Below are 23,934 nucleotides of genomic sequence, written 5' to 3'. Positions count from 1 at the left end.
TTTACATTGTTATTCTCTTCTAGAAACTTCAGTGGTTTTTCTAACCACTAGGACAGGAGTGTCCTAACTGTGCAGTTCTCATTGGAATTTCACATAGTCAAACACTTAGTAGGTGCTCAGTGTTATATTGAAATGTCCATACAATTGAAAAACATTTTGGTGAGTAAATACACGGGTGTCCACGCACTAGCAATGAAACATGTATGACACCTGAGGGAAGGTGGAGCATTTGCCCATCAATCACTGTTATTAATAAAGAATGAAAATCAGGAAAGGAGGCAGGAGACGTTTTAGATGGGTAGAAGGGAAGAGTAAAAACCATAGACGCTGAAAAGTACAAGGAGAGGTCAAAGCCTTAGTACGATTTATTGGATTTAACTCAGGAGAATGTTCTGGAAGGAACGTCAGACTAGGAGTTAGCACACTGAATGTGACCTTCGGTGACTCTGAATTCTGGGGCCTCTGCCTTCCCTAAAGGCTTACTGTGAGACTCAGGTGAGAAAATTTATGTGAGGGTGTTTTGCAAACCGTGAAAGGTCGTACCAATGGGGTGTTTTGTGAGCCTGCATGGATGCTGAGGGTCATCCATCACGTACATAATGGCACTTGCAGCAGGCGTGCCTGTGATGGACAGTGGTGGGTAAAATGCAGGCCTACGTCCTGGGCTGTCAGTCATTCTAGTGATAAGAAAGGCATTAACCAAACACTCAAGTATGTAATTATAACCCAGTACAAACTGGTAGATACTGTGAAGTACAGGGTGCTAACGGCTCATTTAGTCTGGCTCTGGGGTTTACCCTGTACTGTGTGGAGTCATCGAGGTTCTTGGAGGGACTGACCTAAGCCCATTGCTTTCGGAAGTTTCATCTAGTGTAGGATGAATTGATGAAGGATTGGAGCCTGGGAAAATACTTAAGTGAAGGTACTGTCGTATATAGCATACACCCGTCATAGGACATGATATATGTCATTATATTCTTGGAGTTATTTTAATGTTTTAAGTATTTAATGTTGATATTTTTATGTGAGGTTTTCTAGGGTCTTGATGTTTGTTTGGTTTTCATTTGATGTGTTAGTGAGCATCTATTTTTGGTTAAACATGAAAAAGTCACCATAAAGTATTAGCGAACGCTTGTGTAGGTTCTTGTGTGTGCAGAAAAGCTGTGTTTAGTGCTGTACGTATATTAACTCCTGTTCATGCCCAGCAACCGTGTGAGATGATGAGACCATGTTTTCCTCATTTTGCAGATGAGGAAACTGAAACTTACTCAAGGATGTACAGCTGGTAAGTGGGACTTGGATCCAGGCCACCTAGCTCTGAGTGTATGTTCCTAATTACTTCATTATCACCTTTTCGCTAAAAAAGAAAAAATTAATTTAATGTTCTGTATGAGCAGATAAAGATGCCAGTAAAGCAGTCTTTAAATAACCACTGTGAATCCCTAGTCTCAATATACTTCCTTCTTGTTATTTTAAAAATAAATTTTTGCTAATTACAAAATAAGGAAGAAAACCTATTTGAACGCGAACAAAAAAAATTTTTTTAGAAGTTATATTGTGGTTTTATTCATTTTCCCAGAAAGGATTATAAAAGTTTGGTTGTCCGGGACACTGCTATCTGGGCTACATGTCTCCCCATGTTTTCCTTTTTTTCATAACCAAGGTGGCAAGTGTCCAGATCTGTCACTCTAGTGGATTTTATGTTTGCCTCTTGCCTTTCATTGCCCATAAAAGCGTCATTGCATTTCACTGGTGTGTTTAGTTCCACAGTAATAGAAGCTTAGCGTGGGTAGCACCTGTGGTGCTGACTCCCTGAGATCGCAAATGGGGACCCCAAAATTAAGAGTCATGGTTCTAATTATTGGCAGAGCCACAGTTGGAGGGCAGGGCCTGGAACATGCACCTGGTGTCCACCCCCCATAGCCCGCGCTTTCTGTGTGGAGGGTAGTAGCATATGCTGCCCCGAATTTGACTGGAGGAGTTTAGGACATGCCGCCTCTGAAGATGCCACTTTGATATATTGATTATTTTGAACTGTAGGCCCTTGAAAAGTGAAAGTCACTCAGTCATGTCTGACTCTGTGACCCCGGAACTGTACAGTCCATGGACTTCTGCAGGCCAGAATACTGGGGTTGGTAGCCTTTCTCTTCTCCAGGGCATCTCACAACCCAGGGATTGAAGCCAGGTCTCCCGCAATACAGGCAGATTCTTTACCAGCTGGGCCACAAGGGAAGCTCTGAGCCACATAAATGCAGGGGAAGGCTTTGTCTGCCTCATGTCCCAGTTGTCTCCTTATCTGCCTGAAAACAGATCCTCCAAAAGGAACTCAGTTGTCATAGAGCCCCACCCCAGGAGTTTCATCACCCAGAAGGGATTGACCCTTATCATGGGAAAGGAGACTAGGAGTCAACACCAGGCCCAGACAGACTTTGTCACAAACTATCATTCGTCCCTCCTCTTCTAAAGACCCATTCATTTTTCCGCTAAGATGCTAACTTCCCCCTCGCCTTTCCCTATTATGATGGTATTTAAGTCTGAATTCTAAGCCACCTCTTCAAGTTATTCATTTTCCTCTGGATATCTCCCATGTATACGAAGTATATATGTTAATGAGTTTTTATTTTTTTTTCTTTCTTGTTAATCTGTCTTTTATTACAAGAGTTTCAGCTAAGAATTCAGAAATGTGGAGGGAAAATTATTTTTTCCTCCCCTGCATTTATTCCATGGATAAGCTCCAAAAAGTTTGATTCAGAATTAAGCTAAACCTGTGGCCATGGATTAGTTTGGTTTATGTTTCAAAACAATTTTCTGTATTGATAGTGTCACGTGAGTGTACGTTCCTCGGTTCTTTGTCTCGTCACAATAAAGATTTGGAGCGACGGACATTAGCTCTTGGGTCTTGGACAAACCGTGTTATAGCTCTTAGGCAAATCAGTGTTACAGCTCTATTTTATTTAGAAGACAGCAGGAGAGTGAGAGAGAGAGAGCGAGCGTTTGGCTCCTCCTTTTATATGTGTTTTCCTCCACCTGGGCCTGCCCTATGCAAATCGGGCTTAGCCAGGAGTGCTGTTTGTTCTGCCTGAAGTCTTCACTCTGGTCCTCCGACCTTCCTTTGACCTTCCTTGTCTTTTAGCCACCGCCATTTTGGACTCCTTTTCCCTATTCTACCTACCTAACAATAGTAAGAGGAAAATGTTTTGCAGTATCTCATAAAGGAATTTTATATATTACTTTTTGATTCTGCATTTGTTTCTTGACCTTTCGAAAAAAGTCCCCCTAGGGCTCTGCTTTTATTTGGTTAATGCTGCTGCTGCTGCTAAGTCGCGTCAGTCGCGTCCAACTCTGTGCGACCCAATAGACGGCAGCCCACCAGGCTCCCCCGTCCCTGGGATTCTCCAGGCAAGAACACTGGAGTGGGTTGCCATTTCCTTCTCCAATGCATGAAAGTGAAAAGTGAAAGTGAAGTCGCTCAGTCGTGTCCGACTCTTAGCGACCTCATGGACTGCAGCCTTCCAGGCTCCTCCATCCATGGGATTTTCCAGGCAAGGGTACTGGAGTGGGGTGCCATTGCCTTCTCCTGGTTAATGCTGTTAACTGCTAAAAAGCACATTCTCTGCAGGAATGCAGTATGAATAAGAGTGTTACTAAAAAAGAGACATATGCTTTGCAATTTCACAAGTTGTTTCATTTTCTTTATATGGTTAGAATCTCTCTTTGGACTCCTTATGCTTTTTGTGACTGGTGTGTCTTTCTATACATTGTATTTTGTCCCTGTTTTGTCATCTACCGGTCATGTCTCAGTAATAGAGCCAGGAGGTCAGAATCTCTTGAATATTCAGTGCAGAATTTTGTGTTTATAGGATAAGCTGTTTTATCTGGGGCTCTTATGACCAGCAGCTGCTCAGTTGAAGTGGAGAAGTGTAAAAAACATTACATTTATTTATATCTTATATTTTAAATTTAGACATATAAATGTACATCCATGTTGCTAATTTCTGAAGTAGGGCCTGATAAGTGGTTTCCATGTGTTTTTTGGCACATGGACCATAACCTGCAATGCCTAGTCTACCTGGTTTTCAGTTTGGCTTGCTTTAGAGTGTTAGGATGCTTGTGAGCTATGAGTTTAGAATTCTTCCAGGTTCTTCTGATTTGCCTCCCCATCCTTTGCCACTTTTTCATGCCTAATTTGACAGCAGTTATTTTAGTGTTACTCTTTCATTGAATTACTCCACAGTATTCAGATATGCAACTTCATTTTCATAGAAACATTTTTCTGAGCTCATATTTTATGTGTTTTTATACAGTTTATTATGTGTTTACATACAATTGAACGACTAGCATAGACAGACGTGAACACATCTGACCCTAGAGAAAGGTACAGCTTTACTGGGGGGCTGACCTCTGCTTCTCAACCTATATGTGGTGAAGGTCTAGTCTTTTTATTTTCAATCTGTCATGGATTTGTTCTTTTATTAACAAAAAAAAGGAGGAAAGAAATAAAAAAGTTATGCAAGCCTTAGGTTTTTTTAAAAAATATTTTAGAAACAACATAAATAAAATTACATTTTGTTAAATATAAACACAGCAAATATAGGAAAGAAAATTACAAAATCTGTGCATCTCCTTCAAAAAAAAAGCATGAATATAGGTAATTCACATAACAACTCACTATAGCTTGTTAATTTGTTAATCCAGTTATAGCTGAACAGAAAATTATGACTAAAGTGGTGATTCTCCATATTAAATAACCCTGTAGCTCAGACGGTAAAGAGACCTGGGTTCAATCCCTGGGTTGGGAAGATGCCCTGGAGAAGGAAATGGCAACCCACTCCAGTACTCTTGCCTGGAAAATTCCATGGATGGAGGAGCCTGGTAGGCTACAGTCCATGGGATCGCAAAGAGTGGGACACGACTGAGCAACTTCACTGGTTCACTGGATGTAATCAGTGTTTTAAGATTTTTGATGTCATAGATGAACTTACTCTTGCTTGTTAACCTATTTACTCTAGGCTGGGTTAGTGCTAGCTTGTCTCAGAGTTAATGAATAATGTATATCTCAATTGATTATGATTTTGTTTTAGTAACACCCATGGTAGAGGAACTGGCCTTGTAGAGGGATGTTGATGAGGATGAAAAAAGACAAAGCAATTTCAGCAAGCTCAGGATCTTTATTTTTCACTTTTCTCCAAAATGAAGCAAGTGATGCTTGTGTCAAAATTCAACGTCAGTTTTTCCTCAGTAGCCAAATCCAACTTGTCCTTTAAATTTATGGTCAAATGTAAATGATCTTTCAATGAAAGAAGTGGGTTTCGATTTTAATATACTTACATTACCGTTGAGAAGGTAACCTTAAACTATCTCTTGTGATCCCATGGTTCTACAGCACCTGACAACTTGCCTCACAAGGTCGTCATCACCAAAACTGGTCACTGAGATGAGTCTGCTATTCATGCACTTGGGTGTGGCAACTGTGTCTGAAGACTACCCACATTTCTATTGTAAATGCTCACTTTCCATTTCCTGGGCAGCTGATAACAGTTTGCAGACTGGTGTCTATCTCTGGACCATACTTGGAGAAGCCCTGGGCTCTAGTAGCGGCTCCTACTAGCTGTGAGCTGCTGGTGTGCTGAAACATTAGTCATTGTGCTGTGGAGAGGGAGTGGGGTGTGCTGGTTAGTCTGGCAGGGGGATTAAATTAAGAGAGCTTTTTTTGCTTAAATATCACCACCCCCCCCCCCCGCCCCCACAACACCCCCCCCCCCCACAGGTTCTTAGCTTTCGTGAGATTCAAAGTATCAGATGCATGAGCAGTTTTGTATGTATTGTGTATCTGTTTATCCCATGACTGAGGATACCGATCATCTGAAGGAGTTCACCTACATGCCCCCCAAAATGTGCTACTTTGATATATTGATTGTTTTAACTAAAGGCACTTGAAAAACAGCAAATACAGAGAGAGGCTTTCTCTGAACTCCCCTTATCTACCTGAAGACAGATCCTCCAGAAGGAACTTGGTTGTCACAGATCCCCTCCCCACGACTTTCATCAACCAGGGAAGGATTGCTTCTTCACATACACCACACCCAGACAGACTTCATAACAAACTATGATGTCTCCCATCTATTCTTCTAAGGGCTTATTCATCTTCTGAAAAAATCGTTTGCTCTCTGCAGAGAGGCTGATATCCTTCCCTTTCCTTAAGATGGTGTATAAGCTGTCAAATCTCACTGCTTTTTTGGGGTACTCATTTTATTTTTCCTGTGATGTCTCCAATGTGTGTTATGTTAAAAATTAATACATTCGTGGACCTTTTCTCCTGTTAATCTGCCTGTTCTCAGTTTATTTCATAGACCTAGCTATCAAACCTAGGAGGGTAGAAGGAAAGTCTCCCCCGACTCCCATCTTTGTCCATCTTTGAATTACCCACTGGACCTTGCATGCAGCTGCTAGGTGATCGCTGCATAGAATATATAAATCTGGAATTTCAGTGGAGACATTTTCTTTAAAGTGTCGTTTACTTCTAAGGAAGTAACACACTCTTGAATTCTCATTTTTCTTCTGGTCAATAGGAATTTGTCTAGTTATCTCCTAAGAAATCTCAGTATTTGGACCCTGTTTCCTTTGCCTGAGCATATTGTCTGGGCCCAGGAGAATTTCGCTGCTCTTACAATGAAACATATCTTGAAAAAAATGATCAGTTTGGGTGTTTCAGTCCCCTATTTTTATCTTTTCACTGACTTACCACTGTACATGATTCTAAATCCTATGAACAAGGACTGCTCAGGGTAACTGATTTATCCTACTTTCACGAGTTCATAGTTGAGGTAAGCAAGCTTTTCATGTTTTTAAAGCAGGTGAAATTTTGGCCATAGTTTTAACTCCTTTTCATGAAAATTATTAGTAGAGTCTTTGAAAACGGAGTCAATGTCCTTGTAGTAATAACCAGAAGTTTGAAAGAGATGATGACGTTGAAGACTATAGAGGGAAGTAAAAATGAACTGATGATGAGTATAGATTTATCTCAGAGTAACAAAAATGTAGTGTGTTAATTTTAGAAGTGTTTCCTTTCTTGATGATACCTTGCAATTTGAAGTTTTTCAGTAATCCTAAAATGAGCTGACTTGGCAGTCAAGAAATATCATCGAAAAAGTGACAACTTGGCATCTTTTGCTAGGCTGTTTTCCCCTCCATCAGGTGAAAGAAAAAGCAGAGGTAAATTTCAAGCATATTTGGAGCAAAGACCTTTTGGCGTAATTCTTATAGCTCTCATTGATGAGTGCTTACCATATCCATATGCTTGACATACAGTGCTTCATTTAATCCCTGAAAAAAGTTAAGGACTTGGGCAGGATCATCCACCTCTCTGTCCAAAGTGCAGAATGCTGTGCTGGACTTTAGGATGTGGTGGTCTGCAAACCAGACTTAATCCCTGCCCTCTAGGTGCTCCTAATCTAATAGGAGACCAAGAGCCTTTAAATATATAGTTAGAAATGGTGGTAGGTTCTATGAAGAGAAATCATAGGACCCCTGTTAATTCTCAAGATTGGTCAGTAAAAGCCACCCTGATTAAGTGATATTTCAACTGAAACCCGAATGATGTTGATGAGTGGATCGAAGTTAGCTAGGCTGGGTGTGTGTGAGTGTGTGGGTATGTCAGGGTGATGGGAGTGGGAAGACATTCTAGACAAAGAGCACAGTTTGCACTGAGTCTTTGGAATGAAGATCAAGACTGACTCAGGGCCTGGAGCATGCAAAGCAGAGGGACCTTGATGAAGAGCTGGAGTAGTGGGCAGGGCCCAGGACACTAGGCTACTACCAGGATTTTGTTTTTGTTTTAAATGCAATTGAAAACTATGTACGAGCTTTAGGTTGGGGAAAGACATGGGTAGGATTACCTTTTATAAGGATCATTCTGGGCCACTGTGGATATAGGTTCTAGGGGAATCTTATAAAAGTGTTATTCAAACCAACAGTCTGCTAAACCTTAGCTGAGTTGTGTATAAGTTTGGCTCTTGATCTTTGACTATTTTGTCCTCCATAATCCTTTATTCAACAAGATTCAGAGTTGGCTTCTGACATCTTCTCTTGCTTTACAAGGTAACTGTACCTTGAGTACACATTCTTTTGTTGGGAGCTGCCTATTTTCTTTGCAGCAAAGTGTGAAACAGTAAGGAGCTTTTGGTGTAACGGTCTTGCAGAATGGTCATTGGGCAGCACACAGGGCAAGTAGCTGTTTATCACCAAAGTCTGGGGTCTGGCTTTTACCTTTAATAACCTGGAAAATCAGTTTTTTCTCAGTACACCTATAAAACAATTGGACTCTGGGGAATGGGTTCTTGTTAGTTCAGATCACAAGAGCTTCATATGAAATAAAAATCAGTTGGTTAATGTTAAAGACTAGAACTAGAAAGGAGTCTGGACATGTGTTCTGGAGGGAAACCTACCTGAGAAGCCAAATAAGAGTCTGACATGTGTCTGTTAGATCTCCATTAAGGCCATCTCTGTAGAGGAGACGGGCCCCTTAGTCCATTGTATGTTAATAGACATTGCACAGGTTTCTGCTGTTTGGGATTTCTTTTTTGATGTTTCATACCCTTCTTTGTCTATTGAAAATTTTTTAGTGTTTTGAACTTTTTATTCTGAAATAATTTTAGGCTTTCAAAAAGCCTAAATTTTAAGTGTTAAAAATATAGTGAAAAATACAAAAAATTCCTTTACATTCTTCATCTAGATTTTCTAAATGTAACTATCTTACATAATCACTGTATAGTAATCAAAAATCAGGGACTAAACATTGGTCTAATATTACTGTCCAGGAACCTTATTTAAATATTGCCAGTTAATGCCTCATTAATGTTTCTTTTTCTGGTCTAGGATCCAATCCAGGATTATAAGTTATATTCAGTTGTCATAGTGCCTCAGTCATCTTAATATGGAACAAGGCCTCACCTTTTCTTTGTCTTTCATAACTTTGACACTCTGAAGGGTATTGACCAGTTATTTTGTAGAATGCCCCTCGTTTTGGGTTTGCTGGTTGATTCTTCATGTGTTACGCATTTTTGTTAAGGATATTATGGAAGTGGTATGAGTGCTTCTCAGGACCTCATATCATTCCTCTGTTTTAACTATAAAGTAATTTATTTGTTCTTTCTTCTAAAGGGATATGGTAGAATTAACTAGGCTCAAGTTCTTCAAACTTGAGAAAATGTGGACTTCTGAGACTATGTCTGGGAGCATGCATTGCAGCTTGAGAAATACTAACTGGAGTTATATGCTATCATTTTGAATGATCCTGGTATAGCGTGCTTATAAATACTATTGTAGGAATTGAGATTACTTGACTGTAAGAAGGTTGGGATGTGAATGGTTTAAAATATGCTTATATTATTATATATTTTAAAAACATCAAAAAAAGGGGGAAAAAAATCCCAGAATGTTTCTAAATCTCAGACTCCTGGGGAAAAATGTCCCCCAAATAATAATAATATGAAACCCTTTTTCTAACTTTTCTACAAAGATACATACCTCCTTGTAGATTTAAAAATTTTTTTCATTATTCCTTTATAGGGCTTTCCTGGTGGCTCAGATGGTAAAGAATCTGCCTGAAATACAGGAGATGTGGGTTCAATCCCTGGGTTGGGAAGATCCCCTGGAGAGGGGAATGGCAACCCACTCCAGTATTCTTGCCTGGAGAATTCCATGGACAGAGGAGCCTGGCAGGCTATAGTCCATGGGTTCACAAAGAGTCAGACACGACTGAGTAGCTAACACTTAAACTTTCACTTTCATTCCTTTATAGATAAGGAAAAAAAAAATTGAAAGAAATTTCATTACTCTGCCATCATGCAATGTGTGTCAAATGGTATGCTAAGTGGATAAGGTAGCAGTTTTGAGTAAAATACACCCAGTTCAACTCTAGCTCTGACACTAATGGAGGACTCTTGGGTTAAGTGCTTAAGCTAACTCTCCAGTTATTTACTTCTAAAATGTAGACGACAAGATCTACTTTTAAGTTTGCCACCAAATTAAACAAGATCTAGGTAAAGATCTGCACATGTCATGGGACCTCAGGAAATGTCATTTGTTTTTCTCCTCTCTTTCATACCCTGTGCTTTCAGGATGAAAGAAAATGAAAATGTTGCTAAGTTATGTTCGATTCTGTAACCCCACAGACTGCAGCCCGCCAGGCTCCTCTGTCCATGGAATTCTCCAGGCAAGAATACTGGAGTGGGTTGCCATTCCCTTCTCCAGGGGATCTTCCTGGCCCAGGGATCAAACCTGGGTCTCCTTTATTGCAGGCAGATTCTTTACTGTCTGAGCCACCAGGGAAGACCCATGTAAGCACAATATTTTCTAATATTACCTTGTGAAAAATAAATGATGATTTTCATTCAGACAAGAAAGATGTATTTTCAAAATAGGTAAGTTTTTCTATGAAAGTGCAAATGGTCTATACTCATTGTCTGTGCAGTTTTGGCAAAAAGTGCCCATCCATTCACAATAAATATGTTGTGAAGATATATAGCTAAATAAATGGACCCCACAGTGAGGGAGGTTTTGGAGGAGGCTGTGACTCTCCCCTTCCTAACTGCCTTACTCATCAGAGACTGTACTATCCTCCTAAGGGCGTTAGGAGTTTCCTGGCCTTGAACTGATTATTTAGGGTGGGTACTAACTTGCCTCAATGGATGGGTAACCCTCACCCCATAACCTACTCACCTCACCTGTTATACATGGACTTTCTAACTTAGAGTAACCTTGGGTTGTTTTAGATTAACAGAAGAAATAAAACTACTCTAACGTTTTCTTAACAAAGTTCTTTCTTTCCTAATTCCTTACATTTCTAGTTTTATCTTTACTTTAGGTGGCTCAGATGTAAAGTGTCTGCCAGCAATGCAGGAGACTTGGGTTTGATCCCTGGGTCCCAAAGATCCCATGGAGAAGGAAATGGCAACCCACTCCAGTACTCTTGCCTGGAAAATTCCATGGACAGAGGAGCCTGGTAGGCTACAGTCCTTGGGAGCCAAAGAGTAAGACACGACTGAGCAACTTCATTTAAAACCAACAGTAGTATTTTCTTTTCTTTCCCCCCCGCCATTCATTTTTGGCTTTTCACCCTGGTAAAATACTACTAAAATAAATCAGCTAAATTTTAGCATAAATACAGTGAAAACCAGCAGTTGAAATGATTGCAACTTGGAAAATGTTAGATGGAGGCACTTCAAAAAAAAGATTTCTCCGTATCACAGGCTGCTGCTTTGAAATAACTCATGTTTCTTTCCCACCTCTAAATTGTCATTTTTCCAGTTCTCCTTTTTTGGAAGCTTCAGTATGCAAAGCTTTGACAACAGTTTAGGAAAATGAACTCACTCCCTACTGTGTGTGACATTTGCTTGAGGATAATTTGTTTGGCTCAAAATTGGCAGTTGCTGAAATGAGTGAAACAGTGAGATGTTTTCATGGGTTCATTGTTGAAAGAACGGAAATCCTCCAAGGTGGCCATTTAATTTCACAGCTCTGAAACCTTTATCTGATTATACATCTTTGAATGGGTATTTTCTTCTTCAGTTCAGTTCAGTTCAGTTCAGTCGCTCAGTCATGTCCGACTCTTTGCGACCTCATGAATCGCAGCATGCCAGGCCTCCCTGTCCATCACCAACTCCCGGAGTTCACTCAAACTCACATCCATCAAGTCAGTGATGCCATCCAGCCATCTCATACTCTGTCGTCCCCTTCTCCTCCTGCCCCCAATCCCTCCTACCGTCAGAGTCTTTTCCAATGAGTCAACTCTTGCCATGAGGTGGCCAAAGTACTGGAGTTTCAGCTTCAACATCAGTCCTTCCAAAGAACACCCAGGGCTGATCTCCTTTAGAATGGACTGGTTGGATCTCCTTGCAGTCCAAGGGACTCTCAAGAGTCTTCTCCAACACCACAGTTCAAAACCATCAATTCTTCGGCGCTCAGCTTTCATCACAGTCCAACTCTCACATCCATACATGACCACTGGAAAAACCATAGCCTTGCCTAGACGGACCTTTGCTGGCAAAGTAATGTCTCTGCTTTTGAATATGCTATCTAAGTTGGTCAAAACTTTCCTTCCAAGGAGTAAGCGTCTTTTAATTTCATGGCTACAGTCACCATCTGCAGTGATTTTGGAGTCCACAAAAATAAAATCTGACACTGTTTCCACTGTTTGCCCATCTATTTCCCATGAACTGATGGGACCAGATGCCATGATCTTAGTTTTCTGAATGTTGAGCTTTAAGCCAACTTTTTCACTCTCTTCTTTCACTTTCATCAAGAGGCTTTTGAGTTCCTCTTCACTTTCTGCCATAAGGGTGGTGTCATCTTCGTATCTGAGGTTATTGATATTTCTCCCGGCAATCTTGATTCCAGCTTGTGTTTCTTCCAGCCCAGCGTTTCTCATGATGTACTCTGCATAGAAGTTAAATAAGCAGGGTGACAATATACAGCCTTGACGTACTCCTTTTCCTATTTGGAACCAGTCTGTTGTTCCATGTCCAGTTCTAACTGTTGCTTCCTGACCTGCATACACATTTCTCAAGAGGCAGGTCAGGTGGTCTGGTATTCCCATCTCTTTCAGAATTTTCCACAGTTTATTGTGATCCACACAGTCAAAGGCTTTGACGTAGTCAATAAAGCAGAAAGAGATGTTTTTCTGGAACTCTCTTGCTTTTTCCATGATCCAGCGGATGTTGGCAATTTGATCTCTGGTTCCTCTGCCTTTTCTAAAACCAGCTTGAACATCAGGAAGTTCACGGTTCACATATTGCTGAAGCCTGGCTTGGAGAATTTTGAGCATTACTTTACTAGCGTGTGAGATGAGTGCAATTGTGCGGTAGTTTGAACATTCTTTGGCGTTGCCTTTCTTTGGGATTGGAATGAAAACTGACCTTTTCCAGTCCTGTGGCCACTGCTGAGTTTTCCAAATTTGCTGACATATTGAGTGCAGCACTTTCACAGCATCATCTTTCAGGATTTGAAATAGCTTAACTGGAATTCCATCACCTCCACTAGCTTTGTTCGTAGTGATGCTTTCTAAGGCCCACTTGACTTCACATTCCAGGATGTCTGGCTCTAGATGAGTGATCACACCATTGTGATTATCTTGGTCATAAAGATCTTTTTTGTACAGTTCTTCTGTGTATTCTTGCCACCTCTTCTTAATACCTTCTGGTTCTGTTAGGTCCATACCATTTCTGTCTTTTATCCAGCCCATCTTTGCATGAAATGTTCCCTTGGTATCTCTAATTTTCTTGAAGAGATCTCTAGTCTTTCCCATTCTGTTGTTTTCCTCTATTTCTTTGCAAAACGTTAGAGAATGTTTATATTGATGTGACTGTTAATACAAAGCTACGTGTGTGTGCTTAGTGTGTGTCTGACTCTTTACGATCCCATGGACTGAAGCCGCCAGGCTCCTCTGTCTGTGGGGATTCTCCAGGCAAGAATACTGGAGTGGGTTGCCATTTCCTTCTCCAGGGGATCTTCCCGACCCAGGAATCGAACCAGGTCTCCCACTTTCAGGCAGATTCTTGACCATCTGAGTCACCAGGGAAGCCCTACAGAGCTATGAAAGCGTGTTACTTAAAGTGTTATGGAGATACTCGAGAACATTGTTTCTGTTTTCTCAAATCAGCGTTTCATATCTTCCACTTTTCCTGCCTTAGGGTTCTGGGTATTCAAGTGACAAATCATGTCACTTCCTTTTCTTTCTGATTGGCTAGTTTGGGCTTCCCTGGTGGCTCAGACAGTAAAGAGTCTGCCCAGGGTTTGATACCTGAGTCAGGAAGACTCCTGAAGAAGGGAGTGGGAACCCACTCCAGTATTCTTGCCTGGAGAATTCCATGGACAAAGGAGCCTGGTGGGCTACAGTCCACAGGGTCACAAAGAGTCAGACACAACAGAGGGACTAATACACAAACACTAATTGGCCAAGTTCAGGGCCCTGTTAACTGGATTATTGGAACCCACCCTGCATTCTGGCCTCTCATGCATTCTCAGTACTGATGCTAATCCTGTCTAATAGGGATCTAGAGCTACTCCCCTCATTTGATGATTCTCAGATCCCCAGCAGATATTCAGAAACTTTTCTTACCAAATTCTTTTTCTGTAAAATATTTTCTCCACCAGCACTGCTGTCTGTTTAAAACTTGGCCAGAAACATTCCCACCTTACTAACATCACTCAGGTTATCCTCTGCATCATATTGTCCTTTGTTCTAAATGGACCCAAACCATCTTTTGCAGTCTAACTTAGATCCCACCACATCTTTGAATTTCTTCTAGGGCCTTCTCTGATAGTTCTCATCTGTACCCCTTGAATTAACAAGATGGCCTTTATCCCCCTCATTGAACTGTGTCTTCTCAGAGATAAGGATCTTGTCTTATTCACCTTGGTCTTCCATCAGCCTAGCCTTACTGGCACTCAGTAGATAGTTGTTGAGCTGAATCAACAATTAAATGGAATTTGCTGTTGTAAAACAGGGAGGAGGAGGGAGGAAGCGAATGACAATATAAAAATAAATTCAAATGCCTGTGGGTAAGCCCAGGCATATCCCCTTTGTACAAGGTATAGTGCGGAGCATTGTGGGGAGATAAAAAGAAAGCTCAGCAAAATCCAGGTTATGGGAAACCCTGCAGGACAATTGACCTGGTTTCTTCAATAAATAGATTGTTAAAAAAGAGAGAGACAGAGATTAATAGAACTTACAAAATATATCAACCAGTTGCAATGTGTACACTTTATTTGCATTCTGATTCAAACAAACAGTAAAAAACAATACAATTAGGGAAATTTGAGCAATGATCAGATAACTGGTGTTAAGAAATTATGGTTAATTTTCATAGACATGATATTAGTGTGTTTATGCTTTAGAGTAGCCTTATTTGTTAGAGATCCATGTTGAAATATTTGTGGATGAAAGGATATGGTGCCTGGGATTTACCTTCAGACAGCCTGGAATTGGCGAGCGTGGTGGAGGGGAAGGGAGAGTGTGAGTATGAAGAGCAAACTAGATTGGGCATGAGTTGATAATTGTTGAAGCTGGATCGTGGGTACAGAGGTTTTTCATTATTTCTGCTTTTTATGTGTTTGAAAGTTTCCATAATAAAAGGTATGAGATAAGGGACAAGACATGAAGCTTGTTTTTAAAGAATTGAAAGGGCATGAAATTGGCATCTGGGAGGCTCAGGTTCTAGCCCTGGCTTGCTCTGAGAGAAGCCATATGATCTGGAGTCACCCATTCAACACTTCTGGGTTTTACAGACTTTCCTGAGTTAGTGAGTTCACTGGATGGGTCCTCATGGCCACTGGTCACTTGGAATGCTGCTCTTCTGATAGAGACTTGGAGCCTGTGTTCAGGAGTCTGGCATCAAGGAGCTGTGTTTATGAGGGGCGTGGTTGGTTTCACTCGAGCTGTGTATTTACCAGATTCTACTTGTAGACTTGTCATCTCCTTTTCCCCAGGGAAGCTGGCAGCATTCTGTAGTATGTATTGTCAGTTTGAGTTGATAGAACTTCAGGCAAAGAACAAAGTAACATCCTGTCATTAGCTGAGAAGTCTTATTCATGAAGTTGATGCTGCCTGTATAGGGATTAAGATGAGCTCAGGCTCTGTGTTCCTTGGACAAGTGGCTTAACCTCCCTTCTTCAGAGGGTTGTTAGAATTAAATGAATCAGTACCTACTGTATGTTTTGAGCGGTGCCTAGCCCATAATAATGGCTCAATAAATGGTGGATACTTCTATTGGCTCCAGGGTTAAGTGTTAGTCACTCAGTCGTGTTCGACTTTTTGTGACCCAATGGACTGTAGCCTGCCAAGCTCCTTTGTCCATGGAATTCTCCAGGCTAGAATACTGGAGTGGGTTGCCATTCCCTTTTCCAGGGGATTCCAGGGGATCTTCTCAAACCGGGGTTCAAGTCCACCTCTCCTGAATTGCAGTTAGATTCTTTACTGACTGAGCCACCAGTAGTTCTGCTTATATTTTGTATTTCTAGTTCTCATAGGTTCATTGAGGCTTAAATACATTCGTTATACTCAGATTCTTCCTTTTCTCCCTCTCTCCAATGGTAGAAGCACATTGGAGAACTCACGGCAGCCTATGGGACATAAGAGGGTAGTCTGGGAAGGGAGCTAGTGAGCACAACCGGCCTCTTAGAGGTTATCCTATCTGCCCTGCCCATCACTCGCCTGCTCATGGGCTGAGTTGCTGAGGAATTCGGCTGAGAGGGCAGAGATGGAATGTTCGTGGAATCCACTCTCTTGGCTGCTGGTTATTTCAGTGGCTGTGTTCAGCTTCCTCAGGTCTCTTTTGGTTCCTCATTGATGACTGGGTGGTGGTAGGGAGAGAGAAATTCTCCCTGTCTTTCTGATCTGTCTAGTGTTTTTTTAAAATCCCCTGTGTTGAGAAGGAAGTCTGGTAATGCCCTAGCATTCACAGGGCAGGGAGATCAGAGGAAGTGTGGTGTTCTCAGGCATGCTGACTAATTGCTTAAGCAGCAGGGATTCCGTCACTTCCTTTCTAAGGCCTGTTGATCTCAGACCCTTGTCCTCCCAGTCAAGGCCGGCAGCATCTGGGAGGCCCCTGCCAGTTCCTTACAGCCAGCTTGCCTGGGCCCTGGGTCACTGCCTCGCAGCTGTCGAAATCACATCCCCATCTTTGTTTTTCGTCCTTGATGTTTCCCAATAAATAACATTGTTTTCCAGCACCCACAAAGCAGCATCCTGTCTTTTTTTTTTTTTTTGCCCTTAAGCCTATTGCTTTCCTCCTTAATGTTATTTCTTGATTGCCTTCATTTTCTTTGGATGCTTCTATTTATTTTGTGTTCATTAAGCTGAAAATAGGTTTACAAGCTTCCCTTGTTTATTCCTTGGATGAGATTCCAGTTTATAGATTATTCATATCCCTTTGCTTTTTCTGCAGTGTTGAGGCACTTAACAGCTCATGGAAATTTCCTAATGACAAGGGAAGTAATGTCTCTATAAAACCTGACAGATGACAAAGCGAGTCCATACAGAAAATAAGATACTAGACTTAAGAGTTGAGAAGGCTAGATTTTATCCTGGTTTGAATTTCCATTCACAAATGTTGGGTCTTTGGACAAGTTATTTTTACCTTCCCCTACTTCAGTTTTCTCATTCAAAAAATGGAAATTTCTAGAGGTTGTTGGGAGATGATGTATTCTTGGTACTGATTAGATTTAATAAATACTAGCTAATATTACTGTGGATATTGTGATCTTATTGAGCTTCACAGTATAGTAAATTTTTTGAGGTAGATCAGGTCATTTTCTTTATTTTCATTAATGCATCTATTCCTTTCCCTTTGCTTAGAAAAAAGAGGGAGATAGAGAGGTAGAGAGTTCAGGCTCATACATTTCTTTCATATAGACGTAGCATGAAGGCTTGATGAGTTTGAGATCTGTCTAAAATCCTTTCCTCGAGGAAGAGTTGAGGTCTAAGTGGAGGACTCCTTTCTGCATCCTTGTACTCCAGCTTAGTCTGGATTCAGTACCACCTGGGAAGACCTGGGGGCGGGGTGGGCTGTGTGTCTGGAGCTCCTCCTTCAGTCCACTTTCATTGTCCTTGATTTAGAACCATGTCCAGGCCTCCTGAGAGCAGGCGGTGGGCCAGGCGGCAGTGTGGTGCCGTGGGCAGAGCTGCCCGCTTTACTGCAGAACCTTCTTGGCTCTGCTACGAAAGCTCTCTGCCCCATAGTTCCCTCCTCCTCTACAGGAGCTGTGCCATGAGATGGTCTCAAGGAGCAGGACTCAGAAAGGGCCTGACCCACTGTAGGTGCCTACTCAAGGTTGGTTCCTTTCCCGATTTAGAATGTGTCTCTGAGTTGTGCAGGGGAAAGCTCCTGCTAAAGGAATTTCAGGCAGCAGCACTCAGGTTGTAGAGGCATTTTTGTGGGCAGTGGTAGCCTTGAAGCACCCTGAACCAATGCTGCCCTGCCAAGAAAGGCTGGTCTGATAGAGCTGGGACTTGATCTCAGCCAGTGTATCTCACCTCCGGGTGGTCCTGAGAGGGACATGGTTTTGTCACAATACACATTCTGGGCTCTAAACCAGACCTACTGTCCAGACACATACCTTTTGGAAAAGCTTCCTAGGTGCTCCTGATGTCGACCTGGCTTTGAGCCATGGCTTGAGACAAACCAGAGTGACTGTTTATCCTCCCAGTTCTCACAGCAGCCCTCCGAGTTCTGTGCTGTTATTATGTCCTTCCGGCATGACATGTCCATGGTCACACGGCAAGGGTGGGACGGAGCCAGGTTTTGAGCCCCGGCCACCTGGCCTTGGAGTCAGTGCCTTTGCCCCTTCTCCTCCAGATAGAATTGCCTTGGGAATGGGCTTTGGAGTGTATTGCTCTTATCGAAGGGCTGGGGAAATTGGTCAGAACCAGCAGTTTCCTTCTTTACTGACACTTTTATTTCTTGGTATGTCCTGGCTGGCTTCAGGTTTCTAGAGGACTCATACACTGGAGCCCTTGTGTGTCCTGTTAGGTAGGGATGAGGGCAGCAGAACACGTCTACAAGCCCTCCTCGCGTATTTGTTCCTTCCACTCTCCCACTTATTATTCAATAAGGGTTAGCTTGCTCCAGGGGTGAAAATTTTGGGGGTCATTTCTTTGGCTTCTTTCACTATAGCTAAAATGCTCTCCTGAGCGCCCTTTGAGGGTGCCAGGTCGTTTGAGAAAGCCTGAGGAGAGTGGCTTTCATTTCGTCTGTACTTGGGGAAAGCAGAACAGAGTTCCAAGGATCTGCAGTCTCTCGGCTTTAACAAGCCTGGCGTAGGATGGTTGTTTGAGAAGGGCTTTCATGTGGGAGCTTTTTCAGCTTGGAACTGAGTGCTTGATAGTTTCGAGAATACTCACTTCAGACTGACCTGCCCAGACAGAAAATTGTGGAGCCTTCAGGCAAATGCAGCAGGAGTGAAAGAACAATAGAAACAGGCACTTGCTGTGTACCAGGAATGGTCCTTTAGGACACTGGCCTTCATCCCGTGCTATCCAGGAGGTACATGTGATGTGTATGCTCAGTTGTGTCCAACGCTTTGCAACCCCTGTGGACTATAGGCTGCTAGGCTCCTCTGCGCATGGCATTCTCCAGGCAACAATACTGGAGTGAGTTGTCATTTCCTTCTCGAGGGGATCTTCCTAAGCCAGGGATCAAACCTGCGTCTCCTGTGTCAGCAGGCAGATTCTTTAACACTGCACCACCCAGGAAGCCCAGATGTTATGGCCCCCATTTTATACAGCAGTGATCAGACTCAGAAAGTTAAATGATGAACCGGTCTCCAGGTCACACAGATAAATGAGCAATGCAGTTGGGACTGGAACCCATTTCTCTCAAGACTCGAAAGGCTATGAACTTTCCTAAAACTGTATACTTGGCTTCACAGTGGAGATTAACTTGCAGATGAAAGTTTTCTTTCCTAATATAACATCAGGATTTACTTTTCGATAAAGTGAATAAAATTAACACTGCTAAATGTTTCGTGAAATGAAAAGAGGAAAAAGGAATGAATGAATGGGTGGATGGATTGGTGAAGCTGGACTGATGATGGATTTAGACAGCACAGGGATATTCAGTGTCCTCAGGAGCTCTGGTAATTTCCTTCAGAACAGTGTCTTTTGTGGATTTCTTCCCCACCATTTGTTAAAGTAACATAGAATCTGGGTGAGGAAGCATTTGTATTCTTCAGTTCAGTTGAGTTCAGACACTCAGTCGTGTCCGACTCTTGGTGACCCCGTGAATCACAGCACGCCAGGCCTCCCTGTCCATCACCAACTCCTGGAGTCATGTCCATCGAGTTGGTGATGCCATCCAGCCATCTCATACTCTGCCGTCCCCCTCTCCTTCTGCCTCCAATCCCTCCTAGCATCAGGTCCTTTCCAATGAGTCAACTCTTTGCATGAGGTGGCCAAAGTATTAGAGTTTCAGCTTCAACATCAGTCCTTCCAATGAACACCCAGGACTGATGTCCTTTAGGATGGACTGGTTGGATCTCCTTGCAGTCCAAGGGACTCTCAAGAGTCTCCTCCAACACCACAGTTCAAAAGCATCAATTCTTTGGCGCTCAGCCTTCTTCACAGTCCAACTCTCACATCCATACATGACCACTGGAAAAACCATAGCCTTGACCAGACGGACCTTTGTTGGCAAAGTAATATCTCTGTTTTTGAATATGCTATCTAGGTTGGTCATAACTTTCCTTCCAAGGAGTAAGAGTCTTTTAATTTGTATTCTTAGCTATGTTTAATTCCCGACTTACTCTTGAATTTTCCTCCTCAATTAATTGTATTCCTATTCCTCCCCTTTTGTCTTCTTCCACTTGTCCTTTCGGAGAAGGCAATGGCACCCCACTCCAGTACTCTTGCCTGGAAAATCCCATGGATGGAGGAGCCTGGTGGGCTGTAGTCCATGGGGTCGCTAGGAGTCGGACACAACTGAGCGACTTCACTTTCACTTTTCCCTTTCATGCATTGGAGAAGGAAATGGCAACCCACTCCAGTGTTCTTACCTGGAGAATCCCAGGGACGAGTGGGCTGCCGTCTATGGGGTCGCACAGAGTCAGACATGACTGAAGCGACTTAGCAGCAGCAGCAGCAGCAGCAACTTGTCCTTTCTGATAGATTTTACTTGCCAGTATTACTTGGTTTAAAGTGGATAATGTATGTAGGTTTTTTTTTTTGGCTGTACCACACAACATGCAGGATCTTGTTCCCCAACCAGGAATCAAACCTGCGCCCCTGCATTGGAAGCATGGAGTCTTAAACCACTGGACTACCAGGGAATTCTCATAATGTGTGTAATTTTAATAATTCAGATTTCTCTGAAAAAGCCTGAGAAAAATTAATAGAGCCATACTATAGTGTATGAGCTGTGAAAATATAAGATAAGCTTTCCAACAAATGTTACTTTTATAACAATACTTATGATTCCATTTCCATGTCAGCCATTACAGATGCCCCAAGGAAACAAACACAGGGGGAAAATTAGATATGATCATATTAATTATGATTTCACTTCTGTGGTTAAATAGATTTCCAGTTAGAGCTGGAGTTGCTCCTTAATTAAACAAATATTTCTTCAATTCAGTTCAGTCGCTCAGTTGTGTCTGACTCTTTGTGACCCCATGAATTGCAGCATGCCAGGCCTCCCTGTCCATCACCAACTCCCGGAGTTCACTCAAATTCACGTCCATCGAGTCGGTGATGCCATCCTGCCATCTCATCCTCTGTCGTCCCCTTATCCTCCTGCCCCCAATCCCTCCCAGCATCAGCATCATTGTTTTCCAATGAGTCAACACTTCACATGAGGTGGCCAAAGTACTGGAGTTTCAGCTTTAGCATCAGTCCTTCCAAAGAACACCCAGGACTGATCTCCTTTAGAATGGACAGATTGGATCTCCTTGCAGTCCGAGGGACTCTCAAGAGTCTTTTCCAACATCACAGTTCAAAAGCATCAATTCTTCGGCGCTCAGCTTTCATCACAGTCCAACTGTCACATCCATACATGACCACAGGAAAAACCATAGCCTTGACTAGATGGACCTTTGTTGGCAAAGTAATGTCTCTGCTTTTCAATATGCTATCTAGGTTGGTCATAACTTTCCTTCCAAGGAGTAAGTGTCTTTTAATTTCATGGCTGCAATCATCATCTGCAGTGGTTTTGGAGCCCAAAAAAATAAAGTCTGACACTGTTTCCACTGTTGCCCCATCTATTTTGCATGAAGTGATGGGACCGGATGCCATGATCTTCGTTTTCTGAATGTTGAGCTTTAAGCCAACTTTTTCACTCTCCTCTTTCACTTTCATCAAGAGGCTTTTGAGTTCCTCTTCACTTTCTGCCATAAGGGTGGTGTCATCTACATATCTGAGGTTATTGATATTTCTCCCGGCAATCTTGATTCCAGCTTGTGTTTCTTCCAGCCCAGCGTTTCTCATGATGTACTCTGCATAGAAGTTAAATAAGCAGGGTGACAATATACAACCTTGACGTACTCCTTTTCCTATTTGGAACCAGTCTGTTGTTCCATGTCCAGTTCTAACTGTTGCTTCCTGACCTGCATACAGATTTCTCAAGAGGCAGGTCAGGTGGTCTGGTATTCCCATCTCTTGAAGAATTTTCCACAGTTTATTGTGATCCACACAGTCAAAGGCTTTGGCGTAGTCAATAAAGCAGAAAGAGATGTTTTTTCTGGAACTCTTTTGCTTTTTCCATGATCCAGCAGATGTTGGCAATTTGATCTCTGGTTCCTCTGCCTTTTCTAAAACCAGCTTGAACATCAGGAAGTTCACGGTTCACATATTGCTGAAGCCTGGCTTGGAGAATTTTGAGCATTACTTTACTAGTGTGTGAGATGAAGGCAATTGTGTGGTAGTTTGAACATTCTTTGGTGTTGCCTTGCTTTGGGATTGAAATGAAAACAGACCTTTTCCAGTCCTGTGAGCACTGCTGAGTTTTCCAAATTTGCTGGCATATTGAGTGCAGCACTTTCACAGCATCATCTTTCAGAATTTGAAATAGCTCAACTGGAATTCCATCACCTCCACTAGCTTTGTTTGTAGTGATGCTTTCTAAGGCCCACTTGACTTCACATTCCAGGATGTCTGGCTCTAGGTGAGTCATCACACCATCATGATTATCTGGGTCATGAAGATCTTTTTTGTACAGTTCTTCTGTGTATTCTTGTCACCTCTTCTTAATATCTTCTGGTTCTGTTAGGTCCATACCATTTCTGTCTTTTATCGAGCCCATTTTTGCATGAAATGTTCCCTTGGTATCTCTAATTTTCTTGAAGAGATCTCTAGTCTTTCCCATTCTGTTGTTTTCCTCTATTTCTTTGCATTGATCGCTGAGGAAGGCTTTCTTATCTCTTCTTGCTATTCTTTGGAACTCTGCATTCAGATGCTTATATCTTTCCTTTTCTCCTTTGCTTTTCGCTTCTCTTCTTTTCACAGCTATTTGTAAGGCCTCCCCAGACAGCCAGTTTGCTTTTTTCCAAACCCTATACTGGTCTGTGATTTCACCTATTCTTTGGGTAATAGCACCATTTATGCTTTGAGTTGGTTTTTTAAGTTCTTAGCAGCCACTCTCAACATAATTTATTAGGTCAGAGTTTAGGAATGTTATTCCATGAAAGCCCATTTCCCACATGCTTGAAGGGTAACACCATGTCTGTGTGTATGTCTGGCTGTATAGTATGTTTTTGCATTCTCTCTCGCTCTTCTTCCTTTTCTCCTCCTCCTCCTCTTTGTCTTAGTGTCTTGACTAAGTATAAGTAGTACCAACATTAGTTTTAATTTAAAAAAAATTGAATAGATCAGTGTTTCCCTTTCAGACCATCAGCAATATAATACTTCTTGTTTAGAATGCATGTTCTTGTGCCCCACCCCAGATCTGAACTTGAGAACTGCTGAATTAGAGTTTCATGTGATCACTGATATTTTTAAACTATTAGTATAATGTTGTATTTCTCTCTTCAAATAAAGAGGTAATCTCATCCCCTCTGCTTCCCCCACCACCAACTTAATATACTCTGATTAAAAATAAAAAACGAAAGCAGCCACTTTCAAATAAGAATCTTAGAATTCAGAATTTGAGAAACTTTCATTAGAACTTTATTGAAATATGAGCTGTTTCATACACTGTGAATATCCTTGAATTATTGCTAGTAAAATATCAAATTACTTGACTTAAAAAAAAGTTTAATGTTGACCAGAGGCATCAATGTGAAGTTCTAGTTCAAACTACTTACAATTTAAAATGAAGCAGATGACAGATGCACAGACATGGATCTTGGTGGCAAGACTGGGTAAAACCAGGTTCTGATCGCTGCAGATCAGCCGTGTGTCCCTGGCTAAGCCTTTCGCCATTCTGGACTCCAGTGTGCTCCTCTGTCCAG

The 23,934-nt window shown here is 41.9% G+C and overlaps 1 protein-coding gene across 17 annotated transcripts in view; it reads left to right on the top strand.

Annotated features, from left to right (window-relative positions):
- Window positions 1–23,934, top strand: part of APBB2 (amyloid beta precursor protein binding family B member 2) — a 384,026-nt gene that overhangs the window by 40,418 nt on the left and 319,674 nt on the right. Inside the window, exon 2 of one of the 17 annotated variants that reach the window (XM_059887473.1) lies at window positions 1,249–1,285. The gene's annotated coding sequence lies outside the window, so the exon portion shown is untranslated. 17 annotated transcript variants of the gene reach the window in all.

The sequence above is a fragment of the Bos taurus genome, chromosome 6 (genome assembly GCF_002263795.3).
Source record: "Bos taurus isolate L1 Dominette 01449 registration number 42190680 breed Hereford chromosome 6, ARS-UCD2.0, whole genome shotgun sequence".
In the NCBI taxonomy this organism is placed as follows: Eukaryota; Metazoa; Chordata; class Mammalia; order Artiodactyla; family Bovidae; genus Bos; species Bos taurus.
This window is presented reverse-complemented; position numbering and strand designations above follow the sequence as displayed.